The sequence below is a fragment of the Herpailurus yagouaroundi genome, unplaced genomic scaffold (genome assembly GCF_014898765.1).
Source record: "Herpailurus yagouaroundi ecotype Mexico unplaced genomic scaffold, PumYag 166, whole genome shotgun sequence".
NCBI classification, from domain to species: Eukaryota; Metazoa; Chordata; class Mammalia; order Carnivora; family Felidae; genus Herpailurus; species Herpailurus yagouaroundi.
In genome coordinates, this window is record NW_024412407.1 from 29,501,605 (window position 1) to 29,528,254 (window position 26,650).

Here is a 26,650-nt window from a genome sequence, read left to right on the forward strand (position 1 = left end):
AATACACAATATACAATCTATGGAATTTTGAGGATCCTAAACTAGGAGACATTTACGCATAGATGACAGATATCTTAAAATATCAATCACTTAATTATTTTTACAGGGAGGCAAGGATTGGCTTTCTCTTCCAATATGGTACTGGGGCAAGAAACCTTCAGTAAGGGCATCAGATCGTTGGGTTTTGTCCCACTTGCTCTCTTTACTACAGCGTGACCTGGCAAGATTCTTTTTTGACCATTGGTTTCTGCATGTAAAAAATGAGGAAACACATATCTCACAGGATTGTTATGTAGGTTAAATAAGACAACGGATGTGTGACTCTTGACTCAGAGATCACCTCCATATTTTCCCCTTCACATATAGAATAGACTTAGCAAGCTGTCAGGTGGAACCATATGAAATTGCTGATATTTAACATTTTTGACCCAACAAAATGACAATTTCATATGACCCAATCTAATAATCCTATTCAAGCCATACAGTCCAACTCAGATCCCAATATCCAATGTGAGATTTGAGCTGGCTTGCCCCCTAGACACAGTCATATTTTCCTGCCACATTTCTTGTACCATTTATTTATTTGGACACTGCTTGTATACTATTTTGTATTGTTGGCAATATTTTTATATGAATGTATCTTGTTTTTTCAACTATTTTGTATATTCATTGAGGGTGTTCATTGTCTATTCTCCATTGTGGTACCTGGTATAATGCAGTCCATGTAATATTTACTGAGTAAATTTTTTCATGATGCTAATAATAATAAATAATTCATAATTATTGACTTGACTGCTCTGAGGATAAAAAATTTATACTATGCTTTCTTCCAACATTTAACCTTTTCATCCATGTGTCTAACATCAACGAAGGAAATTTCTTTGGTTTTGAGGAATCTTCTAATGATAATACATATAACGATAATGCTGTCCTCAGTACACAAAAATGATTGCTACTGATGAATAGTTCAGCATGAGTCTTAGACTGTTGTCCCACTAAAGGTTCTAGAGCTCCAGGAATCATTATGTTCTCTCTTTATGTTCCACTTGGTTAGAGAGCTAGGGAAATTAGGATGTTAGCCAAGGTGAGATGGAGCAAAGTTAAATTAATTAGTCCATGTGGGGATTGATTCCTTGTTCTTGGTATGATTTATATTGTACTTTAATCAACAAACAAACACAAGCACCAAATAAAGCTTATTTTAGAAATGAAAATGATCTTTTTCTTTGTGATTCCAATCTCATATTTTTTTTTTTTTAATTTTTTTTTTTCAACGTTTATTTATTTTTGGGACAGAGAGAGAGACAGAGCATGAACGGGGGAGGGGCAGAGAGAGAGGGAGGCACAGAATCGGAAACAGGCTCCAGGCTCTGAGCCATCAGCCCAGAGCCTGACGTGGGGCTCGAACTCACAGACCGCGAGATCGTGACCTGGCTGAAGTCGGACGCTTAACCGACTGCGCCACCCAGGCGCCCCTCCAATCTCATATTTTTAGCAAGAAATAGGGAAGAGGAATCAGGGTTGTTGTATGTCCTAGAAGGCTAGAGCTGGCAGAAAGATTCTTATACAGAGTTCAGTTTGATAAAACTAGGGAAGTATGTACAAACCAAGAGCTGAGCTTCCAGGCTAAAAGAAAGGGTCTACGTGAGTCATCAAAATGAGGAACAGGGCTTAATCTAGGGCACTACTGAAGTTTGAGGGGTCAATAAATCACATTCTTCTACTCTGGCTTCAGTTTAATTAGTAAATATGATTTGAAATGTACTCTGTGCCCAAGGCCAAAGTAGTTTCCTGCTCTTTCTCCCAGTGAATCAGACTGGCTTGGCCTAGGGCAGGCAGAGCATCTGAGCACCTGCAGGGCAAATTCTGTGCTCCATGGAAGAGAGGCCTGAAGCCCAAGAGCAGGTTGATTATAAGAGAATAAGAAGCACAGAGGAGGATAAACCACCTTAGAACAACTCTTCTTCTAGTCTGAGCTACTAGTCAGCTCCCTTTTCTTTCAATGTGGATAAGCCAGTGAGAAGTAAAGAGAAGGGAAGAAATTTCTCCTTAAAATTCAGTCAACATAACAGAACCTAGTTTTAAGGCTGGCAAAACTTCACAGCTAGGGAAAGAACACTCCCCATCAACCCCCATCGCCCCCTCCCCCCACCCCCAGGGGAAATGAACTTGAAGGATTGAGGAGAGATAAAATGTCAAACTGGCAAGCAGACTGGACATTTGCCAGAGAGAGGGGCTCAGCTGAAACTAGCACTTATGGCCTTCCTGAAGAATGAATGTGGATAGCTGGCCTCATAATAAGAGGCTGAGACAAAGCAGATGCCAGAAGTCTATTGAATTTTCACTTTGTTTTTTTCAGCATCCTCATGGATAATGTCTTCAGTCTTCTGCTTCTGCTTGTGATGGAGTTATTGGTACAAGGCTAGTCTCATGCCATAAACAACGATGAAACCAGATAAGATACATAAGGCAATGCTCTTTAGGTTTTAGATAATGGGCAACGCAAGATTCTGATCCCTGAAAAAAGGGACACTCATAAGATAAACCCCATGATTTACCTGGATGTCTGCCTGGGAGACATTTGTGAATCATAGCACGGGATGCTGAAATTCACAGTGCTTATGCTTTGCTGAAGACACAGTGATTAGAAATCAAGACAGCAGAAGCAGTTGGAATATGTGGGTACTGTAGAGGAAAAGGCTGTGTAGAGGGGGAACCTCAGAAGTCTGTATGGAGGTTTCCCACCAGTCTTGCCTGAGGACTTGGCCACATATCTGCCCTGTGACACTACTCAAGGCTTACCCACAGACTTGAGGCTTGTAGCTATCAGGTCGAGAGCAGAATAGAGATACTATAGCTTGAACAATGTTGGGGACATTGGAATTCCAGCTCAGCCATAGTGGAGAAATCTAGTTAACATCTCACTAATATTTGATAAAATCAGGCTAAGACATCAGAATGGTCTGTAAGGACCAATTCCTATAGTAAAGCCTATGGTACACCTGGGATAACAAGGCCAAACATCACACCTTGACAAGATCCACAGCAGAGACAGAGTTTGGAAGTTGAATTCTGCCAAGTAAGGGATGCTTGGAAAACATCCTGTTCTTTCATTGAATCCTCCCTAGCAAGCATAAAACCAAGGAAATAAGATTTTCATACAAGGCTCAAAGTAATCATCAAGTAATTCAGCTGCCTACGAAAACAAGTCAACAAGTTCAAAGAAAGATAACAGAATTCAGAATCTTTACAATGATTCATCCACAATATGCAGTGTAGAAAAAAGTTATTAAAAACTTAAAAAAAAAAAAACTAGGAAAATGTGGCCTATCATCAAGAAAAAAGTTTAATAAAAGCCAACTCCAAGATGGTCCATGTGTTAGATTTAGCCAACAAAGACTATAAATCAGCTATTATGGATATGTTCAAAGAATGAAAGGAAAACGTGATAGGATCTCTCAGACATCTCTCAGAAGAGAATTTTAAGATACATAAAAGAACCAAATAGAAGTTCTAGAACTTGAAACTAATTTTTCAATGAAAAATTCACTGGATAGTCTTAACAGCAGATTGGAAATTACACAAAAAAGTTTAAAGTCTTCAAAATGAAAATTCACCCAAATCAACTCTTTGATCTAAATGTCCTCCACGACTTATGCTGAAAGCTTTGGAATCACTTTGGAGGGAATTTGCTCTTTTATTAGTTGTACTCAAGCAGTCACCAGGACCCATGGATCTTTTTTTCAAAGTATTTTTCATATGAGCTCTTTTCTTTTCATTTCTATTTCTACTTCCTTAGTTAGAGGGTGCCATTCTCTTGTGCCTAAATACTGGTACAGATGGATTTCCAATCCATCTAGTCTTATGCACTGCTGTAATTGTTCATTTAGTCAACAAACATTTATTAAGCACCTACTATCTTTCTGATACATATCTCTGTTCTGAATTCTTTAATAGTTCCAATTTTCCATCAACAGGAAGCTAAATTCTTCTGTCTGGATTTCAGGGTCCACTATAATCATTTCTTCTGATTTCCACTAGCTATCCCAATCATATTTTTATTTGTCATAGACACCATAGCCTTTTGGCTACTCAACAATGGAACTCTTTTCTTACCTACGGGGAATCCCCTGCCTTATGAAGCAGAGCTGTCTCTGTGCTGTAGACACAGCAGATGCTAGATAATCACTTTTCCTGGCTTCTTTGCAGTGCCATCATATGTTATAGTATATGATCTAGTCTCTCTCCTTTGGATATACTTCTCCCAGACTTTAGGTCATAAGTGTCAGTGACACTCTGCAACAGTGCTCTCACAGAATGCTTGGTGATGTGTGGCACCGGTGTCAACACCTACCCAGTTCCCAGAAACATCAGTGACAGTATGTGGAGTCAACAATACAAACTGAGGTGGCTGTATCCATCAATGGCTGCAGAAAAATCTTCTAGACCAGTCTTGCATTGCAATTTTGCTTACCTCAGTCTTCTACTACAGTTTTGGTCATTGACCTTGGCTGCTTAGCCTCTACAACTAGCTCTATGTTTCTTCTGGAGAGTTTGTGAGCTATCTGCATCCTTCTATTAGCCAGTGTTGTTTTCTAACGCACACAGCTAAGAATTCTGACTGAACACATACATATATACTCCACCCTAGACAGGCCAATCTTCCCAACCCAAAAGCATGCCAAGCTCATCCTGGACTGGTAGGTTCGCCAGGGCCATTCTAATCACTAGGATCCTCCATTTTCCATGCCTTTACTCAAACTGTGCATATCTTCAAGTTCCACTGCTTCAAAGAAGTTTTTCCTGATTTTTCTAGGCCTTACTAATCATCCTCTTCTCTATACTTCACACCTTAACACTAGGTTATACACAGTTTTCTGTTTTTCACTAATTTTAAATACATATTAACTTTCTTCCTGGATCCAGAGTGTACATTTACTAAAGAGATTATAATGCATACCCTAGATGCCTGGCTCCCACACCTTGCTTAACACTGTATTCAGAACATTGTAATTATTTATGATATGGTAAAAAGAGCATGAATTTCATGAAAGACTTTGCTTTTATTTAGTATTTCATGAGCAGTGATAATATCCTGGATAGTGTTAAAACATGATAGCTTTGTGTGGAAAGATAACACTGGTTGAAACCATTTGACGTGAGCTCTTTCAGTCTCTTTCCTTCCCATTTTAATATTTTCTTAAGGCTAATCTTTCTTCTCATTATTCCTGCCTCAGAGGAAGGAATGTGACTCTTTCTACCTTGACCCTCTTCCAACTCTTTTGAAATCTTATTCTATTAATCTTTTCCCCTCCCATATTCTTTCTGTCTTGGGACTGATTCCCCATACTAAAACAACAACAAAAGCTCTCACACTCTATTTCTCTCTTCTATTACCTTCAAAGTTGCTGAATTCTTTCTGTCTTTTTCATGACTAGATTTACCAACGCAGTGATCTTGCTGAATACCTCATTTTTTTCCCCTTCCTATCACTTCTCAGCACCTTGAAAGACAGACTTTTCCTTTACCACTGTAGTGAAGCTGCTTTCTTGATGCTTACCCAAAATCCTGCTCTATCAGTATGGTCTCCATCTTAGTGAAAATCTCAGCCTTAAAGTTTCGCTTCTCACTCCTGCTATACAGATGATTATTGCAGTACTGTGGGTGGGCTGGGGCTGCTGCTCCATGAAAGATGCAGGCTGATGAAGCAGCTCATACCTTGAACATTGCAAGTAGCCTTGGCAAAAGAAAACAGAATTCTACAAGGTTTTGCACTAGCAAATTACATTTTCTGGCCTGGAAATGTGACATGTCACTTTTGCTCGAACTCATTGGACAGATCTAGTCACATGGCCATATCTAACTAAAGAAATCAGTTGAGAAAGTACAACCCCCCCATGCGCCCAGAATGGAAATATATTCAGTGAACTGCCATGTCTCCTTATTATCAAATCAAACAGATTTTTCTCTCCATTCTCCTCTATTTTTCCACAGCATTTGGTATTATTGACTTGATTCCTTCTTACAACTAACAGCCTGCTGTATGAATCCAGGTAAGTGTTTTGCTGGTACCTCAAATTCAGTACAGTTGATCCCTGAGCAACAGGGTAGGGTGTTAGCAGTTACGTTTTGGGGGAGTCCAGAGTTATACATAGATTTTTGACTGTGTGGGGTCCCTAACTCCTGTGTTGTTCAAGGGTCAACTGTATACACAAACACAAATTCACTATCATCGTCTACCTTCCTGACTCCTACTGGCTACTTCCAACCCTCTCATTTCTATTCTTATTTATGGAAACCACCATTTTCCCTATCACTGGATTTTTAATCTTTCTATATTTTTAATCTCCCTTCCTTCAATAATTTCTTCCATCTAATCCACTGTCAAATCCTGGCTATTTCCATTTCCCTAGCATTTCCTGAATCTGTTTCCTTTCTCACCGAGATCTTGAATATAAGCTCTCAAGAAAGCCTCATTTTGGCTGCTTTTATTCAGATGCCCTGCTCCAATGTGTCACATGCCTCTACCAGTTTAGGTCTTCAGAATTCTAATCATGTTGTTGCTGTATTCTAAGAAAATATTCTAAGAATTCTATGTTTCTTAGAAGATAAAGTTACAATTATCTGTTTACTAGTCAAGGCCCTCTATTATCTAGTTTTGATCTTCCTAGAATTTTCTCTCAAATTTTCCTATAAATTACAAACCAGATTTTATTTTTTACATAAAGTCACTTTTTAATTTTTTTAAAACATTTTAAATTTATTTTTGACACAGAGAGAGAGAAAGACAGGGAGGGGTAGAGAGGGATGGAAATACAGAATCTGAAGCAGGCTCTGGGCTCTGAGCTGTCAGCACAGAGCCCGACATGGGGCTCGAACCCACGAGCCACAAGATCATGACCTGAGCCGAAGTCGGCCACTTAACCGACTGAGCCACACAGGCACCCCTCCATAAAGTCACTTTTGATCACACTAGCTGAACACGAACTCTCTGTCTTTTGTAAGACCCTGAAGGTTTTCAAATTTCATGATACTTATTATACATCTTATTATGTTTACCAATTCTTCTTGCTTATATTGGTTTCTGTTTCATATATCTCAACCTTATCATTAGGCTTATTTCTTTGTTGGGCAGGATGTCTCTGGAGACTGCATGCCAGATTGTAAGCTGAGCTGCTCACCTTAGTTTTCTTCTTACCTGGCACGTTAATTACATTGTACCCTGCAGACACAGGATATTTATTTCTGAATGAATGACCCACCAATTTTCCCCCTTTTTGTGAGCAATGATGATAACTTGCCTTGAGCTACCCACCTCCTCTCTCTTAATACTTCCTAGAGCTCACTGGATGTTTTTTACATGACCGGCTGGATTTAGGAGTTTAACCTGTACCTATGGAATGGTGGTTTTGCCTAAGTGAAGTTAATTGGCTCATGCAGAGATTGAATCCACAACCTTGGGCTCATTAGTACCTTGCTCTAATCAGTTGAACTCTCTAGCTCAATGCTATAAAATATCCACAAAAGACAGAAATAAAGATGTGTTTAAACCTAACTCACACTTTTCCCTGTTTACTATGGCAGAGGTGAAAATTAGTTGCCCATTAAGCTTGGACAAGTGGTTTAAATTGAATAGTGGAATTAATGAATGCAATTTTGAATGAATAAATAAATTTAATTGAGTCAGAATAGGCTAATTAAAAGCAATGGAGCAGATGGAGCCTTTGAAATATGTAAGAAAGAGAGTGTCATGTGATGTTTTGTACCTTGCCCACTCCTGAAAATGCTAGACAACTAACTACTCAGTGGGGCTTTCAAAATTTTGAAGAGAAATGCCTCCATGTCAAAAAGTGGTCCAGTGCAGCACGGTACTTCTTCAAAACCTCAACGTGATAGCTTTTTGTTAGAGCGAGAAAGCGGCTGCTGATTGGTCATATTGGGTTGGGGACAATGTTGAGCCACAACTACGAAGAGCAGCTTTGATGGGATTCTTTGTGATATTAATACGGCGGTGCCTTAAAGTTAACACTCTGGGCTAGGGAAGGTACCTGGAGGTGGGGGGGGGGGGCACAGTTGACTACTCATAACCTATTTTCTTGTCCCTTCATGGCAGAGTGTCCAGGGAAGTCAAAGAATCTTTGGAGGTCACAACTTACCTCCAAAATCAAAGGGTAGGAGCCCATATAAGGGACCAGGCACCTGAGGTCTGAGTTGAATGGATTAAAAAAATCCTAGTATTATTTGCCTGTTACGTATTTCAAACTGTATTTATATCATAGTCCTAAAACAGCTCGTTAGCTAATATCCTAAGTTGAAATTTTAAATATTTAGTATGTATACATTTGTTTATTTATATGTCACCTTGTTATGGATTTAGGGTGGAATTGAGAATACATGTCTAAATTTGATATAGCATTAATTCTGCTTTAAGATAGTAATTGCCAGTTTTCCCCTCATGTACTTGAAAGATTGAGAATTGACACATTTGAAGTAATTTTCTTCTGAATATGGAGCTCTGAGGGCAGCATCACTATCTCTGAAGTATGAACTTGTGTATTTGAGGGCCCTTTTAACAGGTCTGAGAGGTTTGTGAAAGGAAAATGTTCATTAAGCCCAGGCCTAGGGGGAAAAGGTCAGTCTAAGTTACTCAGAGAAAACATTTAAAAGGGATCATGCAATCGTAATGAAAAAAAAAATTGGCAGAAAATTTGTAAAGAGAAGAATGAAGTTTTGGTGAAGAATGTGAAATATAGCAAGGAAGATGAATGTCTTTCCTTATTTCCTATGATGAGCAGTTTAAATAACTAAGAACAGTTTGATAATCACACTGCCTCAAATGTAATTTCTTTTTTATTAGTTTATTTTTCCTGATTGTAAAAGCAATCAATGTACATTGCAGAAAGATGAGAAGTCCCTAACATAATTTCAAATAAAGTGCTGAAGTCGGCTTAAGGGGAAAATGAAATCAGACACAAGTTGATAGATTTTAATACTGTATCCTTCATAGGAAGTGTTCCAAAAGAGTATTAGGAAAGAATCACAGTTGGACCACAACAGACCTTCTTTCCTGAAATCTCTCCCGACTAGTATTGATTCAGTTTAGAAGTGGGGAATAACAACAACAGCAGGTAGTTGGGCAGGAGAACTAATTTGTGGACATCAGTGTTCTGTCTTCATGCGATTCTGACAAGAACCTCTTCCTTCTTTTTTTCCACTGCTCGGGACCGCTCCTTCCAGGCAGAGGCAAGCAGAGATCTGCTTTCACAGCAGTGGCCCCTGTTAAGAGACTGCGGAGTCATCCACTTTGCGGGTAATTCAATGCTCTCTCTCGAAAGAAGCAAGCAGTCATTGCTTTCACAGTTGGGCCTTTCGCTCTATAACCACGAAACAGTAAGGTTTTCTTCTGAGCTTTGCTATTTGATTGACCAATTTTATTTTTAAATCTACCTGGTGGACTGGATGCTGTAAAGAAGAAGCAAAGCGTTTTCTACCTGATAGACACATGTATAAATTAACAAGCTACGTAGCATCGCCATGTAATGAACAACCCTTATTTTCATTGCACTATAAATAGTAAGGAGTCATCTAAAAGGCTAGGAATCAGGCTGAAGATTTTTCTTTAATACTACATTTTTAGGACTCTGTAGATATTTTGTGGAAGTCTTTCTCTCTGACGCTTAATCTAATTAGGAGTTAATTGAGACTAAAATGATGTTCAGTCTAAAAGGGCTTAGAATAAAAGGCTTTGCCCAAACAGTATTTTTCACTGAAAATAGTGAGGTCTTTGTCTTTCCTTTTTTTTTTTTTTTTTAGATTTCATTTCTAAACTGCAGGGAAACACTGCTAACGTACCTGTGTTTGCAGTGAGTTGTTATAGCCCAGTGTCAGAAGAGTAAGATAAAATAGGAATACTATAATAGTTCTGTGCGTAACAAGTGCAAATGAATGAATTTATTACCTAATGAATGTTGCTGAAGAGAATGTCAGGAGTGGATTGTTTCTGTGCCTTTAATGGTAATTCAGCGTTGAGGTGCTTTCAAGAGGTGAAACTATGACTTCTTTGTTTTGTGATCAAAATAAAACCAAAATACGCAGGTGCAATACAGTAAGTAGACTTTGCTTTATCTTGTAAACGAGAGGAGCTTCTGAATATTGTCTCTTTTCCTTTAAGGTAGCTTTTGTATTTGGAGGCTTAGAAGAAAGCATTCTTGTGATGAAGGAGAAATGATTTACATGACGAAAATGTTGATTCTGAAGTAATTCTATTAACAAGACTCTCGCAGAATCAGAAACTCTTAAACTAGCACTCAGGCCCTGCTATGATCTAAATGTCATTAAAGTGATCCTAGAGTACACCTTAAGGGGCTGAGCCAGATGTAGTTGATGATTTACCCTCTTCTAAATAAACAGGGAGCAAATACCATCATTTGACCTGGGAACCAAGATTGGTCAGAGTCCCATCATATATCCAGATTGTAATCAATTTCCTGCTCTTTGTATTGAGAAAGAAACTTTGCAGTTTTTTGTTTACTTAAGTAGCTGTCTTTCTGTTTATAGAAGTCCAATTTTTAAAGCCATAGGTAATATCTGGCTAAAATTTACTTGGATGACAATCCATGGGTGTATATAATGACTAATCTGTTATGGCATAAACAAGATAATTTGTGTCTGATGATTAGCTCCCAAATTGGTTTTTATAAACGTAGTAGTAGAGAGTAACTGTAGAATGTTAAACCTAAACAATCACACAGAACAACAAAGACAGAAACAATTAAGCATCCTTAAGACAGAGAACAAGCAGGTCTGACGGTAATAAGCCACAGAGCAATGGCTTACAGCATAATTATCTGATGCTCATATTTTTCAAGTTTCTAGTGAGAAATATCTCACTTTAAAATAGCTTAAAAATCTGGCTGAAATGTACAGAAAAGGTGATACTATGCAATTTGCAATTAGCATATTGTCTACTCTGTTGGCAAACTTCTCAATGGCCTTGCAAGGTCTACTCGTGTAAAATCAAGTCCAAACTACCTTGCGGAACCAAAAAGGCTCTGTGTGGTTTGGCCTCTGCCTTAGGATTCTGGCCTCCTCTCTTCCAGTCTCCTCCCTTAGACTTCCAAGTCTCCTCCCTCAGACTTGTCTCTTTGTCTAGCTAAATCCTACATATTCCTTAAGAATCATTTTAGGAATCTATTCTTCTGGGAATTGTTCCCTTGTCTTTTTGCAAACATGGCAGTATTCAGCCATAGTGGTTATTCCTAAAATTTCTATATAGTAGCTACATTATGTTGGACTCATAAAATGCTTCATTATTCCTTCCAGAGTATGTAGTCAGCTAGAGAGTTAAGCTTATAACTCTATGCGCACAGTTTTCTGGTATTTCTTTCTTAGAGTGGAGCCATTAGAGAAAGAATTAGAGAATAGAACAGCTCTGAACAACTTTTGTTAAACATGTAGTCCAAAGGAGATTTGGGGGTAGGATAAGGCAAAGTCACCATTGTCTTAAAGTTTCTTTTAGAGTAGTGTATCAGAAAACACATTAATCTAGCCTTTTTTCTTAGTAATCTCCCCAGTTCTTATGAAAACTTGACTAGACAGGTGATGAGCTGCTAGGTTATGGTTTTTTTCCTAAGAATAGGGTATTTAACTTTGTGATCTCATTTTTTCCTACCATTCCTTTTGGGAACACATGGGACTATTTCCATAGATTCTCTTCTCAATTTTAATGTTAAACCATATTTCTGAGATTGCCAAATTCTTCTTAAACCCCCAGTAGGACAGCCTGGTGCTTACACGGTTTCTATTGTACCAATAAAGCTCAGGTAAGACAAGATGTCTGGATTGCTGCTTTAATATTCATTCAATAGTTCAGGAGGCAAATACATCTCCATATCAGTCTCATCTGCTTTTAGCTATTTAGCTACAGCCTTTAACAGCACTAAACAACAAAACATTGATTTTTTTCCCCCCCTTGATTTTGGGAGGGGTTGGGAGATGCAGGAGGAAGGGAGTAAGTGAACCTTTAAATCAAGTTCAATCAGTGAAGACTTTCAGGGAGCAAGCCTTTCCTACATGCTTTTATGCCTTCTTTTATAATATTCTAATATTCCCTCTTAAAGGGAGAGGAAGAGATTATTTGAGACTCTGTAAAAGTTGCATGGGAAGCTAGTTGAAGGGGCCAAAAAGAGAAGGCACAGACTTCTTTTCTCTTTGGCCTTTAACACTGTAAAAAATGACAGCAATATCATAGACTATATTTACAGGGCCAGTTCTTTCCAAAGCAATTTGCCTCATATTATCTCATGTGATCTTCACAGGAAGGTTAGGGCAATTCATATGACACATTTCATTAGACAAAGTAAGACATTTTAATGGTTGTCTTTTCTCAAACACAAAAGTAAAATTCTAAGGTTCTTTCCAGTTCAAAGATGCATACATCTATAAAAGTATTATTAAAGTGTGGTTCATTTTGAGTTGTCTCCAAACACAATTTTTTGAAAGTTTTTATTAAAAAAATTTTTTTTTAAATTTAAGTAATGTCTGTCCACGTGGGGCTCGAACTCACAATTTTGAGATCAAGAGTCGTATGCTCTTCCTACTGAGCCAGCCAAGTGCCCCTCCAAAACAATTTTTATTTTTTTTAATAACAGTTTATTCACATATCATAACATTCACCCTTTTAAGTTATATAGTTCAATGGTGGTCAGTATACTAACAAAGTTGTGCAACTACCACTACTGTCTAATTTTAGAATGCATTCATCATCCCTTACAAAGAAACACTTAACCCATTAGCAGTCACTCCACATTCCCTCCTTCCCCCCCAACTCCTGAAAGCCACTAATCTACTTTCCGTCTCTATGGATGTGACTGTTCTGGACATTGCATATCAGTGAAATCATATAATTTGTGGACTTATGTGTCTGACTTCTTTCATGTAGTATGATATTATCAAGGTTTATCCGTGTTGTAGCATGTCTGAATACTTCATTCCTTGTTATGGCTGAATAATATTCCATTATATGTATACCATATTTTGTTTATCCATTTATCATTTGACCTACATTTGGGTTGTTTTCATTTTTTGTCCATTATGGATAATGCTGCTATGAACATTCATATACAGGTTTTGGTTTGGACACCTGTTTTAATTTCCTTTGTCACTTAGGGGTAGAACTCCTGGCTTACATGGTAACTCTATATTAACTTTTTGAGGAATAGCCAAGCTGTATTCCAAAATGGCTATACCATTTTATATTCCCAATATAAATTCCCAATATATATTTACCAATAGCCTATGAGATTCCAATTTCTCCACATTTTCACCAACACTTGATATTGTCTTTTCCAGCAATTTTATGTACCTGAGTAGATGTGTAGTGGTATCTCATTGTGATTTTGATTTGGTCATTTGATTTGCTCATTTTCATTGTTCATTTCCTGAATAGATAATGGTGTTGAACATCTTTTTCTTGTGCTTATTGGTCATTTGTAGATCTTCTTTGGAGAAATGTCTATTCAGATCCTTTGTATATTTTTAAATTGGGATATTTGTCTTTATGTTATTGAGTTGTAAGTGTTCTTTATATACTCCATTATCCAAGTCCCTTATTAGATATATGGTTCATAGATAATTTCTCCCATTCTATAGGTTGTCTTTTAGTTTTCTTGATTGTGTCCTTTGAAGCACAAAAGTTTTCAATTTTGATAAGGTCCCATTTACCTGTTTTTCTTTTGTCACTTGTACTTTTAGTGTCATATCTAAGAAACCATTACCTAATCCAAGGTCACAGATTTAGTCCTATGCTTTCTTCGAAGAGTTTTATTCTTGTAACTCTTATATTTGGATACTTGATCCATTTTGCATTAATTTTTGTATATGGTATGAGGTAGGACTCCAGCTTTATTCTGTTGCATGTAGCTATCCAGTTGTCTCAGTGCTATTTGTTAAAAAGACTATTCTTTCCTTATTGAGTTGTCTTGGCAGCCTTGTTGAAATTGAATGACCATAAGTGTGAAGGTTTATTTCTAGACTCTTTAGTTTTATTCTGTTGATCTATATGTCTATCCTTATGCCAGTAGACAATTAATAACTTGCCATCTTAGAGATTTCTTTATCATCTTTGTTCAATATCAATTTTGCTATCTTCTGTGAGAAGTATTTTTTTAGAACTCAAGGAAACAGAATCATGAAAGAAAATTATTTATGCAATATTTCATGATTATTCTCATACGTCAGTTGCTTCAACAAAATGATCAAAATACAGGGGAGTGTTGCTAAGGAAGGAGCATAAGTCTAAAAGTAAATCTCTCAAAATGTTTATTTTTTTCTCATAAGAGTTTAAAAACTATCATAAAGTTTACAGTTATTAAAAACGTGTCTTATGTCACTTGTCTGAAAGTACACATTTCCTGGAAATAAAAAATATCCCTAGACAGTTTTTTGTGTTTTCAAAGAACTTAAAATCTAACAAACAATGACTTATATTCAAAGACTATATTATACCTAAGAAGCTGAAGCAGATGTTTTGTAGGAAAATTTGTAGAAAACTATGATCCCATAGCAGGACTAGAAATTTTGTTTTACTTTATTTATTCATTACCTACACATTAAGAACTTAGTGCTTACTAAGTACTGTGTGACCAAGGCTTGAGACCATTTTTGCTTTGGGGTCTTAGGCACTAGCATGGGGAAACTGATGGTTTATATCTGTGATGGTTTATTTTGAAATGCTTCCCTACCAGTATATACTGTGTATTATAAGGAACAATTGTGAAAAACTTTAAAATGGGTAAGATTTGTGTTAAAAGATTTGCTATTATCATAGCAGTCTATTTAGAATCTGACATTTTCCTTCTTAGAACATCAGAATTTCCCTTCCATCCATCCACCCATCCAACTAATTTATTTATTCAGTGCCTTCCGTGTACTAAGCACTGTTCTGTGCCCTAATGATGCAAGCAATGAATAAAATAGAAAAAAAACACTCTGCTCCCTTGAAGCTCACATTCTGGTGGGTAAGGGCTTAAGACAAAACAAAGTAAGATACACATATAAAATATATAAAATATTAGGCCCTTTTTGGAGACTGTCGTTCTGTGGGTACCCGTTTTGGCAAACAGGTGCTCAGACTTCTGCAGAAAATGACTTTAAAATCTTTAAGAAAGATTTGGCTATTTCAAAACTCTTTTTTGCATTTTGAAACATTGTTTTGACACGTTGGAAAATGTATTACTCATCTGTTAATAAAACTTGATGACTGTAGAGTGGACCTCAACTTTTTTTTTTTTTTTTTCCTCTTTCCTTAAACTAAAAAGCCTGCCAATCTAAAAGCCTCAGAGCCTTTGGGGGACAATTTGAATTCAGCTTTGAGGGTAAACTGCTCCTTTGTTTTGGGAAAATCTCTTGACAAGGCTTTTAGATATGCAAATAAAAGCCTTCTTTTGAAAGTTGTTCCTTTTCCTCTTCTATTATAGTTGGGGAAGGCCTAAAGGTCTTGCAGTAACGGGAAACAGATGTTTCAGATGGAGATGGTGGGAGTTCTGTAGACAGGGACATTGAGAGTATCCTTATGTTTTCTTTAGAGACTTTTTTCCCCTGTAAATGTAGACCCTGAGGTCTCTGAAAATTATTGTTTGTTCTTGTGGGGATTATGTATGTATTCTCACTCATGCCGTTGTCCAAGCATTTGCCAAAGATTAGAGGGGAGACACAAGTAGGGTAGAAAGCATGCAACTGGACAGCTCAGAGACAGGGAACCCTCAAAATGATTTAACTGAGCTGGTTAAAGCTTATTATTCTAGACTGTTCTGTTGAAGCCCCACAAAGAGTGTTATTCAAAATCAGGGGCGCCTGGGTGGCTCAGTCGGTTAAGCGTCCGACTTCGGCTCGGGTCATGATCTCACAGCTGGTGAGTTCGAGCTCCGTGTCAGGCTCTGTGCTGACAGCCCAGAGCCTGGAGCCTGCTTCAGATTCTGTGTTGCTCTCTCTCTCTGCCCTTCGCCAGCTCGTACTCTCTCTCTCTCTCTCTCTCTCTCTCTCTCAAAAAACAAAACCAAAACCAAACAAACAAAAAACCAAACCAAAACAAAAAACTTTAAAAAATCAAATAACCTCTAGAGTTTATCTAGAAAATGTGCAATTATTGAATTATGATGGATTGTACTATTATGACTCCAATGGGTTGGAAATAATATGTCCTTATAAATTACTGTGGGAAGAAGACAATTTAGGGCCAGAGAAGTACACATTCTTGGAAGCAAATTTCAGATTTCTACTCTCTCTGAGTTAAGCAACAGTTTTGCTTAGACTATGGGGTGCAGACAGAGCTCCTGTGGTGGAGCTGTCCTGTGGTGGAGGGGGTGAGCTGGCCTCTGTTACTTGGAGGAATTGTAGGAGCCAGACAAGAGATTCTGAAGTTGAGTTTGTAGTTTTAGGTTCTAAGAAAAGTGGTCACTTCTAGTAGCAGTTTAAACTACTCTTTGCTTGGTTGGTCTCTTAGTTATCCTAACTCTGTTAGAAATGTTGGCCTGTTTTTGAGCTGTGGAACATTGGGGACAGGACTCTCTTGCCCTTAGGAAGAAGGGATGGAAGTATGGTAGTCACAGTGGGAGACAGGTGGACCTAGCAGAGGAGATTTCTGAAGGAATTGGCACCTATAGTTAGCAAGAATGTGGTGAGAATTTAATTTTTGAAACTGAGACAGGTGGGGAGTCTGAGCTATTTTTATTTGACATTAAGAAATATGATCTTCTTTTGGTGTTCTAAGTTTGTGAGATCTATGACATATTTACTTAGTCAACATTTATTGAACTCCTCATATGTGCCAGGTACTGCTGTATGTATTTGGAATATATCCATAAACAAGACAGACAAAAATGTCCGGCTTCATGGAATATGCATTGCAGTGTGGGAAGATAGACAATAAATGAGTAAATAATGTAGTATGTTGGAAGATAGTAAGTGCTATGAGGAAAAGTCAGAGCAGGTAAAGTAAGGGAATAGAAAAGGGAATCAGGAACGTAGGGGTGAGGAGTTGTTGAGTGTCGCCATATTAAATAGGTAGTCAGGGTTGGCCTTATTGAGGCCAGACTTGAGGGGGGTGAGTAAATCAACCATGTGCGTATCTAGAAGAAGAGTGTTTCCTGCAGAAAGAACAGCCAGTGCCCTGAAGTGGGTTTGGTAGGCTGAATAATGGCCCTACCACATATATTTATGTCCTAATGCCTAGAACTTGTGAATATTATCTTATATGCAAAAAGGACCTTGCCAATGTGATTAAGGATCTTGAGATGGGAAGATTATCTGGATTATTCAAATAAACACAATATAATCATAATAAGAAAAACACAGAGCAATCAAAAGCCAGAGAAGATGTGATGATGGAAGCAGAGGTTGGAGTAATACAATTTGAAGATGGAGTGAAGAAACATACGTGGCCACTAGAAGCTGCAAAAGGCAGAAAATAGATTCTCCCCTCAGAGCTTCCAGAAGGAACCAGCCAGGCTGACACCTTGACTTTTGCCCAGTGAAATTGATTTAGGACTTCTGACCTCTAGACTGTAAGAGAATAAATTTGTGTTGTTTTAACCCACTAAGTTTGCAGTAATTTGTTATAATGGCAGTGGGAGATTAATGCAGTGTGAGTGTGCCTACGTTTGTTCATGCAACAGAAAGGCCAGTGTGACTGGAAGGAGAGATGGTAGTAGAAAAGGTAAGAGAGATAAAAGGGTTGGGGAGGCTCTCAGGAATCCAACTGACAATTTTGCGCAGAGGGGTGAGTGATCTGACTTTTACAATAGACTGTGTGTATGTGTGTATATCGGGAGAAGTTTGGGGGAGCCTAGGGCAGTAGAAGGGAGATCAGTTGAGGAGCCTATTTCAGTAATCAGTAGAGAGATCAGATGAAGGTGGTAAGATCCACTTTAATGATAAAGCCAACAGTATGTCTTGAGAGGTTTGAGGTGGGATAGGAGAGAAAGAGGAGTCTAAGATGATCCCAGATATTTGGTCTGAACAACTGGAAGGATAGAATCACTAGTGAACTACACTGAAGAAGACCACAGGTGGAATATGGATCTAAAGTTTGAGTATGTATTAGATATCCAAGTGGAAATGTTGAGTAAGGTTGGAGTTCAAAACATGGCCTGGGATGGTGATACAAATTTGGGAGTTGTTGACAATTTACATGCTATTCAAGCTATGGGATTGGGTAAAATCACTGATGGGTGATTGCAGGCAGAGGGGACTAAAGCCTCGATACTCCAGTGTTCAGAGGTCTGGGAGAAGTAGAGGGACTGGAGAACAAGACAGAGAAGAGCAACCAGCGAGAAAGGAGGATAAGAAAACAGGTTTTGTTCAGGTGACAACAAATTCCTGTATTTTAAAAGGACAATACACATCACTCCACAGCCCCAAGAAAGAGGTCACTACTGGGACACGGTTCTCACTGTCTCTCTTGTTTCTACACATTTTGTGAGCAGAGGCACTGACAGTTTTTATCCCAGACTATCTCTGTAAGGATATTTGTACAGTGAACAACCTTGGAAGATAGAGATAGTGTCTCCCTCTGGAGCAGAGAACAAGTTTGTTTACTGTCCAGTATAATAAGGATAATGCCTCCTTCCAGAACAAAGTTTAGGCCATGTGGGTTAGTTGCATTAAAAAAGATTGGGGATTGCTAAGCTTGGGTTTCCTCAGTTGTGACACAAACCCCCCTGGGCCCCTCTGGATAGCCCTTGAGAGTCCAGGGGTGGAAGGAAATTGGCACAAATAAGAAGCTCCTGTTCCTTGCTGTGCTGTGAGTAACAAGGTCCTTTGTCTCTGACCCAGGAATCTCCAGGCTTCTGTCAGCATGACACTGTGGCGGGTTAACTTGTCAACTTGTGACTAGGGTAGAACCTCAGGCCCTTCACAGTTCTTGACAGTCACAATTCTGTAATTATCTGGATGTATTGATAATTATCCTGTTGCACATGAAAATAATAAAACACTAAATTCTTTGCATATTAACAATTCTAAAGGATAATCTTTCTTTTTTTAATTTTAAATTTATTTTAGAGAATAAGTGAGTGTGAGTGGGGTAGAGGGGCAGAGGGGGAGAGGGAGAATCTTAAGCAGGCTCCATGCTCTGTGCCTGCTTAAGCAGGCTTAGCCCAATGCAGGGCTAGATCCCATAACTCTGGGATCATGACTTGAGCTAAAATCAAGAATTGGATCAAGAGTCGGATGCTCAATGGACTAAGCCCCCATGTGCCCCTAAGGGATAACCTTTCTAAAATTGATCACATATCTTCCCATTTTCTCAAAGAGGAAGACTCTGATGTAATCTATGATGTATGATCGGGCCCTGAAGACCTACTGAGTAATATAGAGTTGTCTGGGTCTATACCTGTAATTCACAAAGTGTCCTTTATGAATGAATTACCTGATGTGCTTGCGAATATTGTACTTTGCCACACCCCAAAGATTCTGATATGGGTCTCAGGACTTTACCTTTTTAACAAATTCTAATGTAAATGCTCAGGATCACGATGAGAAACTCTGCTCTCTGTAAAATGGTTCTGGACTAGCAAGGGTTTAACCTCTTTTGACTGCATTTAATAGTTGCTTATCCTCTTCCCTCACTATACATTGGAAATTATTTTTTATTAACAGTGTGACCACTTCAAGCAGTTTCTCACTACTGCTTCATATTCTTTGCCCTAAGGAACACAATAACCCATCTTGCTAGAGTTGTGTCTAAACAGAGTTAAAAGAAGCTATAAGTGAAGGACAGAGTCGTTTTCCTGGTGTAACACCATGTGATCTTTGGTGCAAAGCTTTTGTAACTAGATTGGAACTGTTTAGAGTCTTTTTAATTTACTTTTTTGATTATCAACTGTGTTTCAGAGAGTCAATGTTGCCATAAACGCTGATAATTGAATTTACTGATTCCAGTTCTTTCCCAGAATTTGAAGTAGCTTTTACCATATTTACTGATAACCAATAGAATTTACTAACAATCCTTTCCATAAAGAACTTGAAGTAGCTTTTGCAATTAAAAAAATTTTTTTTAATGTTTATTTATTTTGAGAGAGAGGGAGAGAGAGAGTGGGGGGATAGGCAGAGAGAGAAGGAGAGGGACAGAATCCCAAGCAGGCTCTGCACTGTCAGCACAGAGCCTGGCATGGGACTGGATCTCACAAACTGCAAGATCATGACCTGAGCTGAAATCAAGAGTCGGATGCTTCATGGGCTGAGCCACCCAGGTGCCCCAGCTTTTATGATGTTAATAAAAATACAATAAAATAGAAATGGAAATAGAACGAAGGAAAAATGATGAATGTAAAATGGTGCCATATAGGTTACTTATTGCCACATTGAGCTTCATATTTTGAGATTCCTGGCAGTCAATGCAAAGGGGGAAATACAACATGTTACAGTTTCTTCTCATTTAAAAGCAAGAAACACAAACCTTAGAAAAGATAAAGCTTTTCCTGGCAGGATTTTCTGGAATAAATTTAGTCCAAGGGGATTTTTCTTTATAGGATACATTGAGTGATAGGTTCTATAATCTACCCAACTATTTTTTAAACGGCAAAATGAAATGACAAATTTCTTTTGACTTCCTTACAGCAACATTTCATGGAAGCTAAAGGCATCATTAAAGCGTAACTCAGTCAAAGCAATGCTGTGAGGTGCCGAACTCCTGTGAGTCACAGATACGTTATTTTTATAATTTAATAAAGTGAGGTATAACTATGTTTAATTTTTGCAGGAACAAAAACTGCTTGCAGAAAACATGTTCACATTTATCTTCCGGGACAAATGGCTGATGTAATATTTCTCAATGAGAGAATGTAACCATGACATAGAATGTACCTACCTCTCTGACTCACTCGCTGAGTTCACACATCCCACACTGTGTTGCTTTTCTTACATAGAGAGCTGAAAATACTGTATATGGATCTTGCTGTTTGTGGCTTTTGTTTCTCAGGTTGTTGTTCTGCTTGCCACGGTGATTAAAAGCGGCTTACTTTTTAACTCAAGCCCTAAAACTTGAGGGTACTCTTGCCCTGTTATCACTTGTGCTTGTGTTGTGTTTTGAACATGTCATTCATCACTTAGCCCTGAGGCTCTGTATAAAAATTACCACCTTGACTATAAGACATTATGTTAGCCAACTGTGACTGAAAATGGTGTTTAGATGCTAGCTGTCAGCATGGTTTGAAACTCCCACCTACAGATGGAAATTGCAACAACAGCAAAAAAAAAAAAAAAAAAAAAATCTAACATACTTCTCAACACAATGGTAAAGAAACAATGGCTGCCAATATCAATCAAAACAGAACAATTGTAGAAAGGAAGGACCAGTGAATAGAAATTTGCTGTAAGTGAAAAAAAGTAGGCATTTATCTTTTTAAGTATCCAGCTTAAGTTAAAAACAGACAACACGTTACACAGTGCTTTATGATGTATTACAGCAAGATAAAAATTTCTGCTAGTTTCAGGTTTTTACTTGTGTGGCTGGAGATAACTTCTGTGTATGGTAAACATCTTTGTTGTTGTTGTTGTTGAATGAATTTTTCCTTATACTTTCTTATAATTCTCTCAAACCAACTTCTTTCTTAGGGCCTAGAGGCCCTTTCTCAGCTAGAATAACATTTGTGTTTTTAATTGGAAGGCCAGCATAAAATGTCTCTCATTTCTATTTGAGCAAGTTTTTCTGTGTTATCTTGATATGCTTTTTACCATTCACCAGCAAGGAGCATAGCAACCAAGATAATTATATAAACACTATATGTAAAAATATTCTATTTAAATCTGTAATTACATAATAACATAATATATAGTAAGCTATATTTTCAGATCACTTCTCAAAGAGAGATTGTAAAACTTGTATAGAGATACGTGCTCTGGGACATATAGGACTCTGAAGACAAGAAGAGATTTTAAATTTGAAAACAAGGTTAAAATAGTCTGTTTTCCAGATTTCTCATTTGGTGTCTTAAATATTGAGATGTTATAGCAATAAAAACAAATATTTGCCACTTCACAAGAAAATTTTATTCTTGATAAAAAATGATAATGATAATCTGAATCAAATGGCTAAGCATTCTTGTCATAAATTCTTACCCTCCAAGTGAGCAGTTTAGATATTTTCCAGAATGCTTGACTGGACATTGAAGAACCTTTTGGGGGCTATTATGGCGGGTAAAATGGGAATTTAACAGTGGTGGTAATCATGGCTTGCCGTAGCTAAACACATCCTCCATTCGAGTGTTTGCTAATTCTTGCAAGCCAGGACAATTGGTAAACACTCCTTGTAGGGCAGAGAAAAGAGAAAATCAAAGTAATTAATAAGATAAACAAAATGGTTTTGTAGGTGACTATGATTAAGTGATAGGATAAAAGCCAGTGTAACAGGTAGAAAGGCAATCTGCTTTTTTCTGTTTAGTTTTTGGGATTTATTGATCCTATCATTAGTTTGTGGTTCATGAGTTGAGAAAAGGCCAAATTAAAAAAAAAAAAAAAAAAAAAAAAAACAGGAAAGAAACAAAAGAAAAGGCCTAACCATTTAAGTGGGTGACTCAGGAAGAGTAATGAATGACTCAACTTGATTTGCCTTCTTTTGACAGCTTGATATTAACTTTGTTTTTCCCTCTTGGCTTTGCATGAAAGTAAATAAGAGCTCTTTAAAGCCAAATTATATTTTAAAATAAGTAAACCTATTATTCATTGAGCATTAGGATATCTTTTTAATGGTGGCAACATCTTAAATTGTCTTAAAATTCTAGTTGGGCAAAATTTTCTATTGTTGCTTTGTCACCATTACTAAAAACTAAGACAAATATTTAATTTTTTAAAAAAGTTTATTTCTTTTGAGAGAGAGAGAGAGACAGAGAGAATGAGAAGTGGAGGGACAGAGAGAGAGGGAGGGAGAAAGAATCCCAAACAGACTCCATGCTGTCAACACAGAGCCTGATGTGGGGCTCTATCTCATGAGCCTGAGCTGAAATCAAAAGCTGTACACTCAACCGACTAAGCCACCCAGGTGCCCCAGTAAGAAAAATATTTTAAAAACTACTATGTAAAACTAAAACACTAAATGATATATCCAATAAGGGGTTATTATCCAAAATATATAAAGAACTTATAAAACTCAACACTCAAAAACCAAATAATCCAATTAAAAATGGCAGGGCGCCTGGGTGGTTCAGTCTGTTGAACATCCAACTTTGGCTCAAGTAATGATCTCACAGTTCATGAGTTTGAGCCCCATGTTGGGCTCTGTGCTAACAGCTCAGAACCTGGAGTCTGCTTCAGATTCTGTGTCTCCTTCTCTCTCTGTCCTCCCCCGCTTACACTTTGTCTCTCTCTCATAAATAAATAAACATTAAAATTTTTTTTTAAAAAGTGGGCAGAATACATGAATACACATTTTTCCAAAGAAGGCATACAGATGGTCAACAGACACATGAAAAGATGCTCAACATCATCTATCATCAGGTAAATGCAAATCAAAAGCACAATGAGATATCATCTCACACCTATCAGAATGGCTAACATCAGCAGCTCGAGAAACAACAAGCATTAGTGAGAATGTGGAGAAAAAGGAACACTTGTGTACTGTTGGTGGGAATGCAAACTGGTGTAGCCACTGTGGAAAACAGTATGGAGGTTCTTCAAAAAATTAAAAATAGAACTACCAAATGATCCAGTAATTACACTACTGGGTATTTACCTAATGATACAAAAAGCTAATTCAAAAGGATATATGCACCCCTATGTTTATTATAGCATTATATACAATAGCCAAACTATGGAAGCAGCCCAGTGTCCATTGATAGATGAATGGATAAAGAAGAGGTGGTGTATATATCGGAAGATTATTCAGCCATATAAAGAATCAAATTTTGCCACTTGCAACAACATGGATGATGGATGGATCTAGAATACAATGCTAAGCAAAATAAGCCAGTCAGAGAAAGAAAATACCATATGATTTCACTCACATGTGGAATTTAAGAAACAAAACAAAGGGAAAGAAATAGACAAAACCATAAACAGACTCTTAACTATAGAGAACAAACAGATGATTACCAGAGGGGAGGTGGGTTGGAGAATGGGTGAAAGAGATGAAAAGGATTAAGAATACACTTATACGGGGGTGCTTGGGTGGCACAATTTGTTGAGTATCCAACTCTTGATTTCGGCTCAGGTCATGATCTCACAGTTCATGGGATCAAGCCCATGTTGGGATTTGTGCTGACAGTGTGGAGCTTGCTTGGGATTCTCTCTCTCCCTCTATCTCTGCCCCTCTTCCACTTGTATTCACTTGCTCACTGTCTCTGTCTCACTCTCTCTCTCTCTAAAAAATAAATGAATAAATTTTTTAAAGAAAAGGGTACACTGGGGTGCCTGGGTGGCTCAGTTTGTTAAGCGTCCGACTTAGCTCAGGTCATGATCTCACAGTTTGTGAATTCGAGCCCCGCACTGGGCTCTGTGCTGTCAGCTTGGAGCCTGGAGCCGGCTTTGGATTCTGTGTCTCTCTCTCTGCCCCTTCCCTGCCCATTCTCTGTCTGTCTCCCTCTCTCAAAAATAAATAAACATTAAAAAAAATTTTGTTAAAGAAAAGTGTACACTTATCTGGATGAGTGATATATGGACCTGTTGAATCACTATATTGTACACCTGAAACTAATATAACACTGTATGTTAACTACACTGGAATTAAAAAAAATAAAGCCTTAAGCAACAGTGTTTATTCTATTCTATTATTGCTATAGGGTGGTCATTCTACCCTATGCTCTCTTCCAATTTTACAGATTAACAAAATTGAGAGTAAGTGAGTTTAAGGAATTCACTCAAGGTCATGTGTATTAAATACATTGTGGGGATTTATACCCAGATTTGTCTAAATGGGAAATTTAAATCCAGGTTTACCTAATTCCAAGGCTGGAGTTCTTTCCATGAGTTTCCTAAATAATGAGCTCACACAGCTTTAGCTTGATTGATTATATTGGAATCAGCTAAGCAGAATGACTTTCACCACAGAGCACTTATAAAAAGAAAAGAAGTCAAAGAGACCTGTTTCATCAGATGTGTTCAGAAGAAAACAGATTTACTCTAGAGAAAAGTTCAAAGGGTTCAAAAGTTCAAGGACCCATAGGAAGAAGGCTTTTCTTCAAAAGAAAGGATTTTAGGACAAATGTTGCTGTAGGGCAGTGTTTCCTAAATTTACCTTACTATAAGGCTCAATTGTGATGCTTGTTAAAAGATACAGATTGTTAGCCCTCTCTTTTAGAGAATCTGATTCAATAGGCTTCACGTGGTGGGACCATCAAATATTTATTTTAACGAGGACGCTTCCACCCAGGTTGTTTTTTGATCAGGCAAGTTCAGGAAACATTGCTTAAAAAGGATGGATCAATATTCTGAACTCCCAAAATTTATCACAGTTATGTATTTTAAATATTGGAAAGAATATAACAAAAAAAAATCATTCAGGAGATTTTGTTTGGAGGTGTCTGCAAACAGCAAGCTGTGTGAAAAAAAGAAATCAGAGTAAATAGGGTTCAAGAAAAATGAAAAATGGCACACACATGTTATTAAGAACCTTTCCGGGGCGCCTGGGTGGCGCAGTCGGTTAAGCGTCCGACTTCAGCTAGGTCACGATCTCGCAGTCCGTGAGTTCGAGCCCCGCGTCAGGCTCTGGGCTGATGGCTCAGAGCCTGGAGCCTGTTTCTGATTCTGTGTCTCCTCTCTCTCTGCCCCTCCCCCGTTCATGCTCTGTCTCTCTCTGTCCCAAAAATAAATAAACGTTGAAAAAAAAAAAAACCCTTTCCGGATGCATGTGACTGGAAACTAGCTCATACTCTTTTAAGGAACAGTGTGTGTGTGTGTGTATGTGTGTGTGTGTGCGCGCGCGCGCGCTAAAAAAAAAACCAGTGACGTGAGTACCCTCACACGCTGTCATTATTTTCCCTTTATTTTGCACCATATTTAAGAATTTGTGTAAATTGTGAATATTAATCATATGAAGTATTGTAAATAAACTCAGTACTGTAATTAAAAATGTATATGTAACTCTGAGTCCGATCCAAGCTCAAATTAACCATGCCCCTCGCTTTTCCTTTACAGTTGAATGGAGAAAGGACATGTCTTACGGGCCAACTAACAAGCTTCTTCAGGACCTGCCCAACTCCCAGATAATGAGTACATCTTATTTCATTTCCTTTTACACCCAACCGTTCCCTAAAGTACCTGTTTGAAGTGATAAGTTATCTTTGGAAATTGATTTATGTTCCAAATTAAAAGTATCAGTTTTGTTTTGTTAGTTTTCCAGCGATATTTCCAAATAGAAATTCTGAGACTTCTTTGCCTGTGCCTTAGCCTCCTTCCCCAAAAAGATTTCATTCTCAATAGTTGCAATGATGAAGCAATATAATGATATTTACACACATTTTACTGAAAAGTTGCAAAGACTTTCAAATATTTTTAGCAGTTTAAAAATAGTGGTTATGCTGGCAGCTTTTAAAGCAAAATGTCCTTTAAGATCAAGGACAAAAGAGACAATAAAAGAGAAACCATTCATTCAACAAATCTTAAAAAAGCCTACTATGTGGCACATTACAGTAAGTACTTTGGGAGTCTTGGTATTATTTGT

General features: G+C 37.8%; 1 long non-coding RNA gene across 1 annotated transcript; it reads left to right on the plus strand.

The window, feature by feature from the left end:
• The first annotated feature begins 8,996 nt into the window (after positions 1–8,996).
• Positions 8,997–26,366, plus strand: LOC121039088 (uncharacterized). The gene is made up of 2 exons (XR_005794616.1): positions 8,997–9,310; positions 26,125–26,366. It is a non-coding gene; the product is annotated as an uncharacterized LOC121039088 (long non-coding RNA).
• Positions 26,367–26,650: the final 284 nt, after the last annotated feature.